Below are 11,581 nucleotides of genomic sequence, written 5' to 3' on the forward strand. Positions count from 1 at the left end.
ATGTCATAAAATCTTTAAGGTTTTCTTTTGGTATAATGAAATTTGAAACCCCTTCCCCCTCTCCCTCCTTCCTCCCTCTCCCTCCTTCCTCCCTCTCCCTCTCTCTTCGCCTAGATTTTTTATTTTTCGTTGTTGAGTTTTAAGTCCACTTTATGCACAGACAGGATAATCGGGACTGGACTTAGGTTCAAAGTAGGATTCGAACGCACTATGTACTTCCATCAGGTATCCATGGATGTTTGACTTTTTGTTACTTATTGGAATATTTTACCATTTGATTTTCTATCCGGGTTTGAAGAGTTTGTATCCCATGTTAAATACACAAATATAAAGAAAAATAATTACAATCACACAGTATCTAACTATTAGGAAAAAAAAAACAGCTCAGTATCTCTCAATTTTCGGAATTTAGTACCAGCACAACGTGGGAGAAAACTATTTTTGGTGTGCCATGTTGAAAGGAGTTGACCGATTTCACTCAAATGAGCTTCTAGATGAATTCTCCATGGAATTTAGCTGCTCTAAGCATATCAACTAGAAATCTCATATCTTACTATGATAAACGTCAGTTCTAAGGGTACAGTGGGCCGCACGACCCCAGCAATCGACCAATATGCCCCATGTTTGTATTTTAAAATATGGAAGGACATACCTTTACTCTATATGTCCATGCACTAATTCATAACCTTCGTGTTTTGCCGTATGGAAATGTGCAAACGAAGTACTTAAGATGTAGATATGCCTTTTAACGCTCTTACATACATGGGCGTATCCAGTGATAAGCAAGGTGGCATTTGCCCCCACACCTTCCTGGAAAACGACGTGGTGAAAAGTTTCGTTTGTTGCATTACGCTTTTTACGTTGGAAAGTGAAAATGTTATTGCTTTTTCAAATAATTCAATGTAGATTTTGTGCTTCGCCACGTGTAGCCTTTTTGCACCTTTCTAAGTATACGGGGAATATCCGCTTATCTAAAAACCTTACCTTAAACTATAAAAAAAGGGGGTGAAAAGAGTCCCTGGAAAAAGGTTAAAAATGCAAGTTGTAAATGGACCTGCACATTAAAAAGTTAATGATAGTCTAAAAAACTTCCTCAGAAATAGTGTAAGAGACCAGCACTTCCCAATAAGCTAAAAAGAAATTGGTAAAACCACAGAAGGGTATATATAATCTTATCTGTGGTAAAACACTGTCACCATCTTCCAACATGGATGATAAATCGTTGGGAAGGTTAAAAAGTTGTCTGAGTAAATTAAAATCGGCACAGTCTAGAAGGATGTGCCGAACATTAAAGCAACATTACAGGTACGGCACAGCGGAGGGTCCAGACCTTCCAGCAAATGGCGATGTGTGAGGCAATGAAGGTGAGAGATGATTAGATGAAAGTGATGAAGGGACACTCACAAAGACCACTTATAGCCAGACCATGACTCGAACTCGAGAACTCCGGTAACGAACTTTGCCAGTTTGGTACACAGCAATATTATAAAGGGGCATGGCCGTAGGCAGGAAAAATTTTCGGGGGGGGGGGGGTCATTCATAATTGTTCCCAGGGCGTCGCCAGAAATTTGAATAATAGAAATAATAATAATGATTGTACAATAATAATTAAAATCTCATAATAATAAAACAATTTTATTCCATAATAATAATACTAATAATAATAATTATTATATTATTGTTATATCCTTGAGGGAGCTTACTCAATCCAGCAGATGAGTGAATATCCAGCATAAGTTTCTTTTTGTATTTTTTTACGTTTCATACAGTGTGTAATGTAATGCACAATTATTTTACTTCGTCATTAAACTTTAGATACCTTCAAGATAAAACTTTAAAAGTTAGATGGAAATTTTAGTCATAAAGTTTTTGTTGTTTGACTTTAAAATTAAATTTTTGGAATTTTGAAAAGTGTGGAACCAGTTATTCTTTTTAAAAACTTAGCCTGGTGCATGGATTGTAACCTCAATCGCGAACGTAATGCGCTACGAAACTGGAGGTACTAGGTTTGAACTCCTATCAAGGGGGATTTATTTTCGACTTTATCGGACGGGGAATTTAAAAGCTGGAAAGGGAATTTTGGGACAATCATAAGGGAATGCATCTTCAGTCTATATTCCTTGTGACGCAGGAACAACACTGGAAAGATGACAGCAGAAGTGATAATGGAGGAATCGCCGGTGGGCTGCGATTCCGAGAATAAATCCTGTTTCACTCAACTTTCAGAATTCCAAATGTATGAAAATTCTAGCTCGATCGTTTCAACATTGTCTCTTTGTATTTTTGTGATGCTTCGAAAAAAATTGAAATTTTTTTACAGATTTTGGTTTCTGAACATCCATTAATCCAACATGTCAGAAGTTTCGGGGGGGGGGGGTTTGAACCCTAGAAACCCCCCCTCTAAATACGGCCATGTAAAGGGGTAATAGTCTGGGGGTATTCAATGCTACATTTCCTTACTATGAGTATTCATCTTTTTTTTGTTTTGTTTTTAAAGAAAACGTGGATCATCTGGTACTCCACAATAGCGAATTTTCCACTAACGTTATTCTACGAAGGAAACTCCTATCAATGTAAAAAAAAGAAACATATATTCATGATAACAAATGCTGTAACAACCAGCTAATAGAGTATAATTGAGCCGGCCTCTGTGGCGGAGGGGTTAGCACAGCGCGCTACGAAGTGAGTGTCCCATCATCAATCTAGTCATATCGTCACTCATGTTCATCGCGATTAGCCAGAAGTGGCATCAAAACTAGGCTAAGAAACAAATGTCAAGAAATCTAGAGTGTATTTTTAAAATGATGCCGAAAGTATACGAAACATATCCTTCCGGATTTTGTGAAAGCAGGAAATGGGCAAGAAGGGTTTAGGGGTCGTGCAAGTGCTAGAAAAGTCGGAGTGTGGTACGAGTAAGCACCTTTCTATAGAGTCCCCTCATTGAGGACAATTTAGACGTCGCTTTGAAGAGGAGAATCTCACTTCCCAAGACTTTTCTCCTCGCCATCCTCAATCGGAAGATCTTGAAGCCGTGACCTTGTGCTGACCTCTTTTACGAAGTGTCAAGGTCATAAGGGAAAGGCTCCTGCAGTGTGCAGTAAGCAGACACGTATCTAGAAATATATTTCCAGGGATGCGAACCAAGTGTCAGAAATAATAATAATAATAGTAATAATTATTGCTCAGCCGATACCACTTTGAATCGATACCGATACCGATTCTTGAATTGTAACAATTATAAGTTGTTCAAAATATTGATTATTATTAGTGGGTGAGTATTGCACTCCAGTTATAGCCATCATTGTTTTTATTCAAGACATTTACAAAATATATTATAATGTTAAAATACCTATTATGTAAAAACAAAACACAGTTTTCACACAATATTAGTGCAAAGTAAACAGAAAATTTGAATTTAACATAATTTACAGATTAGGAGGCAGTTGTTGCCATTACTTTTTTCCACTTTTTGCTACATTTTGCCCCCGCACTACGACTTCTTAATGCTAAGACTTGTATACCAAGAAAGAGTAAACTCTCCTTGTCCCCAACAGTTTTGGCACCTAATCGCCGCTACTGATTTTTAGTAAAAGTGATGCGCGGCATTTTCACGCACCCCGCGAAAGACCAAAATGCCTGGAAAATATCGGCTGGTATCGGTTGATAAAATCCGACATATACTTTCCGATACGGAAGATATCGGCTAGCCCCTAGTAATAATAATATAAATGTTTAAATTAATACGTTAATATTATGGTCTATTCATGATACAGAAAACATTAATCGATACTGTATTTCTATTATTACATGAATATGTAAAAAACGTATAAGAACAGGCATATTACATCACATATAATTAATTAGTGTAATTAATAACAGTTGTGTTAAAGTAACTGTCCTGGTAAGAAAATTAATGTCAAAAAGATAAAGAATTGAATATTTATTGATAACAGACAAGGATGTTAGATCCAGATGACGCAAAGTAAATTTCCTGATTAATACTTTATGCATATTATTATGTTACAAGTACGTGGTAGTGTGCATAAAGCTTCTTACGTACTGCCTTTCAAAGCCGTGTGATCCCAATCGTATCCTTGCCTTCCAATAAGTTCTGCGCTCATACATAACCCTCGATTATTCAACAAATGCTAAACAAGTATACTTTAAATATTTAATTGAAGTACTTGTTAAGTCTTTGGAGGGGGAGGCACTTGGACGCCCCTAAATACGTCCTTGACAATAAGCAATCCTGTTCAATTCCCGCGGTTACCGGTACTTCAGGGTACAATTTACTATCTATACACCAGGAACTGGTAAATCTATCGCGTGGGTCCGTCCGTCTGTGCATGAGCAGGAACAATTGAAATCACATGACCTGTCGATAATTTAGTCATTACTATGGCCACCATTAGAATACACAAGGCCCAGTCAGAACTGTATCTGCGAGCCTTTGTATTTTGAAAAGTGAGATAACTTCAATTTATGAAGAAAGAAAATAGATTTCAAGCTCCATTAAGAAACAGGGAGACCCACTGAATTAGCCTGCTCCACCCGTACACATTCAGGGAGATGTATGTGCCTTTTAATGCTGTGCGAAGTGTCGAGAAATGTTTTGTTGTCCATACTTTTACGATAATTACCACTCTGATCGTGTACAAAATGAAAATATAAATAAAAGCATTGATTGGAAATAGCATTCTTGTTTATTGTTTCTTAATCATTTTCTCGAAAAAGAAAATGTATAGGCTTCCGCTATACATAATATTTTGTCGAATTTAACACGTGAATAATTTAATATGATAATGTTTATAAAATGAGCAGAAAAATTGAAAACAGTATTTTCATTAACAAAATTGAAAGAAACATTAAAAGAGAATTTTCCCCAAAAAGTCAATAAAATTTTATATCATCATTATTCCAATAAATTATTAAATAAAATGCAATAGATATTTGCTGAAGTTAATAAAAGAAGAAAAAATGTAGGGCAAACAAACGGCAATCGAATCTTCGGCGCATGAAATTGATAGGATATATCATCCGGCTGCTTGACAGTCGAACAATATCTTCTTCTCATGAGGCGTGCTTTGAAACTTTGAAGTGCTTTTTCGCGGAAACGGCTGGCTAGTTCGAGCTAGTATCTTGGCATATCAATACCTATATAGTATCCTACCATTACACGAAGTCCTGTCCAAAATAGAGATGGCCAAACGGATCCGGATCCGAAAAATCCTGATCCATTCGGATTCGGATCCGGGTTCGAAAGTTTCGGATCTGGATCCGGATCCGAAAATCCGGATCCGAGAGTTTCGGATCTCAATCCCATTATAATATTACCACACCTTAAAAGGTATTATGATCTTCAATTACAAAGAAATTTTTCATTAGTTAGTCCTACAAGAATTTTTTTCAAGTGTTGTTCCTAAAATAATTTGCTACGCATCGGCTAACACACTCGTGCACAAAAATAATCTTACTTGTTTAACATAAAATATCAGAGGTGATTTTGTAAATGCCATTGAAACGAATATGTATTCATTCGAATGTATTGGAAATGGAAACACGCATAAATGTGAGACATTACATTCCAGGATGAAACCTTTAACACATATAACAAGATAGAAATGTTATACAAAAATTATACAATTTTTCTACAGTTACAGTTTTACAAATTAAAATAAAACATTATAATATATGAAGTGTTATATAATTACAAAGTGTAAGACTAACATGGGAGGTTATCTAAGTGTCCCACTCCGATTTCCATGAAATTTGGCAGGTGTATAGTGGGGCCCAATGGAAGAAATACGTGTTTTTCTGTTTCAGCTAAAAAACTGTTTTAGGGGGCAAAACCCCCTCAAATGTCAAGATGAGGACAAATTGAAGTGAGGATCTGACCCCTGTGTTACCCTCCGATTTCCATGATACTTGACAGGTGTGTGTATAAACGGGCCCAAAGGAAGAAATACGTTTCTTTTTGTTTCGGCTAAAAAAAACTGTTTCAGGGGGCAAGGCAACCCCCTTCAAATGTCAATATGAGGACAAATTTAAGTGGGCATTTGACCTCTGTGTTCCCCTCCGATTTCCATGAAACTTGGCAGGTGTATAGAGGGGCCCAAAGGAAGAAATACGTGTTTTTTTTTCAGCTAAAAAACTGTTTTACGCGGCAAGACCCACTCAAATGTCAAGATGAGGACAAATTGAAGTGGGAATCTGACTCCTGTGTCCTCCTCCGATTTCCATGAAGCTTGGCAGGTGTGTGTATAAACGGGCCCAAAGGAAGAAATACATGTTTTTTTTGTTTCGGCCAAAAAATATTTTTAGGGGGCAACCTCCCTCAAATGTCAAGATGAGGACAAATTTAAGTGGACACTTGACCCCTGTGTCCCCCTCCGATTTCCATGAAACTTGGCAGATTTATAGAGGGGCCCAAAGGAAGAAATACGTGTTTTTTTTTTGTTTTGGCTAAAAATCTGTTGTAGGGGGGCTACCTCCCCTCAAATGTCAAGATGAGAACAATTTGAAGTGGGGGTCTGACCCCTATGTTCCCCTCCGATTTCCATGAAACGTGGCAGGTGTATAGAGGGGCCCAAAGGAAGAAATACGTGTTTTTCTGTTTCAGCTAAAAACTGTTTTAGGGGGCAAAATCCCCTCAAATGTCAAGATGAGGACAAATTGAAGTAAGGATCTGACCCTTGTGTCCACCTCCGATTTCCATGAAATTTGGCAGGTGTATAGAGAGGCCCTATACCCCCTGTTTCTTCCTATGACATATTTACGTGGTTTCCATACACCTGCCAAATTTCATGGAAATCGGAGTGGCACACAGGGGTCAGATCCCCGCGTCAATTTGTCTTCATCTTGACCTTTGAGGGGGTTTTTGCCCCCTAAAACAGTTTTTTTAGCTGAAACACAAAAACACGTATTTCTTCTTTGGGCCCCTCTATACTCCTGCCTAGTTTCATGGAAATCGGAGGGGGAGACTTAGACCTCCCTTGTAAGTGTATTAATTAATTACAAATCGCGTACGCGCACACACACACTATATATAGTATATGTGTATGTATGTATAATATATATATATATATATATATATATATATATATATATATATATATATGTATATATGTATATTAGCAGGTAACAATATGTCATAAACACATTCTTACTTTCCAAAGAAGCTCATGTGGGATGGTAAAACGGATCCGGATCCCAAAAATTTTAGGATCCGGAACCAACCGGATCCGGATTTCGGATCCGCCAGGATCCGGATCTGACCATCTCTTGTCCAAAACTCAATTTTCCAACCCGTAGCGTCTCCATGTTAGCTTAATCATTCAGCAAAACAACGTAAATGAACCTTATTCTGATCAAGGTACTGGCTGTCATTGCCTATATAAGCAACAACATACGTGTGCATATATGTGATAGTCATATCAACGCTCTGCAATCTATATTTGGTTCTTCCGGTTCATAAAAATTCCAGTCCGAATCGTGAATTTTTAACATATTTTTTACACATAGCCAGTCTACAGAAATGAAAAATAAAAACAATCAGTGACCTCATTTTGGAAGATTCAATCGTCGAGATAAACAGGCGCTAACCGTGACAAAATTTCCTGATGAGCCTCTATGATGGATTCGTATTCCTCGCTCTTGATGATTTAATTGCAGTGGTTTCAGTATAATGGTCGGGTTGCCTCCTTTGGACGAGTTTAGAAGAATGCGTGGAGTGAAACCAAGTTTAGACTGGAGCAGTGTTGCCAGAACCAGCGAGCGCAATTCCTCTTTCCCAGGCAGGAAATTTTGTTTTACATATACATTTTCCGTTCACTCACATAAATTGAAAAATCGATCACGAAATTTATTATTATCAGTGTTTTTTTTCTGTCGGTACGCCATACCGGCATCTTTTCATAGGTGAGAATATAAACTAACATTTCCTTTTACGGAAATACATGTGTGTGTGTAACTATGTAGATGCATGATGATTTAACATAATATAACATTATGAATAGTTCTTATGATAAACATAATAACAATAACAAAACAGTTTTTGAGTACCGGAACCTTTCTTCTCAGAAAAAAAAGCATTGATTATTATTATCATTCAGAAATTACCAAAGAACAAATATGATATTAGATGATATACCGGGTGTTCCGTTCACATCTCCCTAATTTCAATTAATTACTGTGAACGAAGTACGATGACTTGTGAAATAACTGTAACACCAAATGAAAGGCCAGATCTTCAAGTTTTGTTTTCATGACTTGAAGTTGTCCGTTTGCTCACTACGCAGCGCCACGGTCGCATAAATAGAAATGGCGACTGTTGAACAACGCGCGCAGGCAGTGGTGTGGTGTGCTGAGACAAAATCTGTGATTGCAACGCAACGAAATTTCAGACGAGTGTACGGAGGAGTTGCACCTGATGCTAAATCAATTAGGCTGCGGTTTAGTAAGTTTCTAACAACCGGCAGTGTGCTAAAACAATCTGGTGGAGCTCGCCGTAGTGTGTCAGAGGAAAAGGTGGAAGAAATTCGAGCGGGGTTTTAGAGAAACCCAAGTAAATGCATCCCCCAGGCATCTAGGCAATTCAAAGTGCCTCCAACAACAATGCATGGAGTTCTGCACAAGCGGCTTCGGTTGTATCCGTATAAAGTGCAGATTGTGCAACAATTGAAGTCAGATGATAAGCCGCGTCGCAAAGAATTTGGTATGGAAACCCCGCTCGTATTTCTTCCACCTTTTTCTCTGACACACGACGGCGAGCTCCACCAGATTGTTTTAGCACACTGCCGGTTGTTAGAAACTTACTAAACTGCAGCCTAATTGATTTAGCATCAGGTGCAACTCCTCCGTACACTCGTCTGAAATTTCGTTGCGTTGCAATCACAGGTTTTGTCTCAGCATACCACACCACTACCTGCGCGCATTGTTCAACAGTCGCCATTTCTATTTATGCGACAGTGGCGCTGCGTAGTGAGCAAACGGACAACTTCAAGTCATGAAAACAAAACTTGAAGATCTGGCCTTTCATTTGGTGTTGCAGTTCTTTCACAATTCATCGTACTTCGTTCACAGTAATTAATTGAAATTAGGGAGATTTGAACGGAACACTGTATTCTTTTCATGAAAAGTTTTTTTCAAAATGAAAATACATTAATATATCAAATTCTTCAATATGGTAATGAATTATGTTTTTTTAGAAACATTAATTGAGATACATTTTATCAAGTTACTATGTATTAAGTTTAAAAGGAATTATTATGAACACCACTATCCTAAATAGCTAGTATAGTTAAATATTAGTACCTTACAAGAAAAGTTAAAACAAACTGTTTTGTACAGAAGATATTGTTTTTCCAAATAGTTATTACCTTTTTAAATAATACGGTATATCTTATAAAATTCCAGATGGAATATGAGGAATAACTCGATACTAATATCTCTCAAAAATGGTTAGTAACATGTCTTGTAGAATATTACACTATGATGAACTATAAGATTGTAGTGTATTTTCTATTACTTACATGTATTGAATTCAGTAATCTTGTAACTCCTCACATTGACACAGTGCTGCACTTGGTATTGTATACAATGCTCATCACTTAAAGAAATATTACTATTATTATTATTGATTCATAAGAAAATGCAAATTTGCAAAAATATTGGAAATCATTTAACTGTTCATGAAAAATTGGGGGCAATAACAAAAATCTGATACTGATAAAACATTTTAAAAACTGCGAAAAATATAGGAAATTTCTCGTGACAAAGAGTTAGCATCAGGATAACATTAGCTGAGTTATTAAAATAATTTCACGAGATAATGAGAAATCATCGATTGTTCCCAAACCAAATTAGATAGTTTTCCTAAAATCCATTTTTAAGGAACCAATTACGTACTTGCATCGCAAATGCAAATGCATTTCACATCAAGAGAACTAAATTCTAATACACATGAATAGGATATCTTATAATTTCTCTCTAATTTTGAATATTTATAGTTAAAATTCTCTCCTTCTTTTTCGCTAAAATTGTAGGCTATCTGAATTTCCCTACACCGAAAGGAATTTCCCTCCATGTGCCAACACTGGACAGAAGTGGAATTGAGGGTAGAGAAGGCCCACTGCTGTGTCCACTCTCTCATAAATCGTCCAGAGACCGGTTTTTTGGGGCCTCGCCTTCGTAGGCAGTTGCAAGGAATTAAAAGAGTGCAGTGTGAATGCCAGTGCAATGTGACTCTAGATCCGTCAGTGTTACTGCCCTGAAAGCAGATGTGTGATGATGAGCAACCTGGTTTGAGTCCTTCCCGAAATGTCCTTTCTCGAGGGCCGTTGAGGGGTGGGGCCTCTCTCAGATATGTATCCAGAATTTTCCATGTGGGGGTTCAAGGTCGTTTTTAAAGGGGCGTAGAGGTATCACACTGGCAAAATCACAATAAATTGGACTTTCGTGGATATTGGTAAATTTTTGGTGGGTGTTAAAGTATGTTGGAGGTAGGCCTATATGGTATTTTATTTACAAACACATGACCTCCCCGATGGCATAGTGGTGGCTGTCGTGTTGCAATCAGGGGGTCCTACCACCCCCATAGCTGGATATTTTGTAGCCCTAGGTAGGATTGTGGCTTACCTATGGTGTAGGATGAAAGAGAAAAGCAAATAAAAATAATCGTGGACAATTTGGCAAGTATTGCTTGTATACATACATCCTACTGTACAATTGTATGTCTTGCATGTGATTTGAAGCAGCGCTTGAATTGGTGGGTTGTAAAAATTTGCTAGCTGGGAAAATACCATCCTCCCTCCCTTCATTTCGAGCACTGTTTTGGGGTCAAATAAATGTGATTCCACGAGCAAGATTTTCTCACCTCGTTCACCACTTTACTTGATTTTAGCTTGCTTGTACGTAGGCGCAGATCCACGGGGAGGGTGGGGGGGGGGCCGATTAGGGTGATCGCCCCTCCCAGCTGCCAGAATTTCGGATATATTATTATTCCTTGTTTTATCACAAAGTTTAAGATCACTTTATGCTCATGATAATCGGAACTGGACCTACAGTTTGACTTTGAATCCGAGCAACTATGCAATATGCCTCAAAGATCCCTTTAGGTAATAGTTTCTTGTTTTCTTTGTTTATTCACTATACTCCTCATATCTGATTATTAAATTTACCTTAGCAATGGGAGTAATAAACGACATACAGTAATAAACATCTATTCGGGGCCTCACCGATGATGCAATGGTAATGTGTAATCAGTGGGCCCAGGTTCGATACCAGGTGAAGGCACATTCTGGTTTGAATTCCACTTTAAACATATAGTCCAGTCCCGATTATCCTATCTGTGCATAAAGTGGACTTAAAAGGCAAAACTCAAACTCAATAACCATCGTTTCCAGGCCTGGACCCATACTTTTGCAAAACAATACTCTAATCTCTAACACATGCAAGTCTGCTTAGTTCCTATCGTATAAAACAGTGCAAGTGTAGTTTATAATTGATTCTTGATGAGATGAGGTACCCGAATGAAATTCACCCCACCCAACTGTAGTTTCTGATTCCGTCACTGCTTGTACGT

The sequence above is a fragment of the Lepisma saccharinum genome, chromosome 19 (assembly GCF_977018435.1).
Source record: "Lepisma saccharinum chromosome 19, izLepSacc3.1, whole genome shotgun sequence".
Classification (NCBI taxonomy): Eukaryota; Metazoa; Arthropoda; class Insecta; order Zygentoma; family Lepismatidae; genus Lepisma; species Lepisma saccharinum.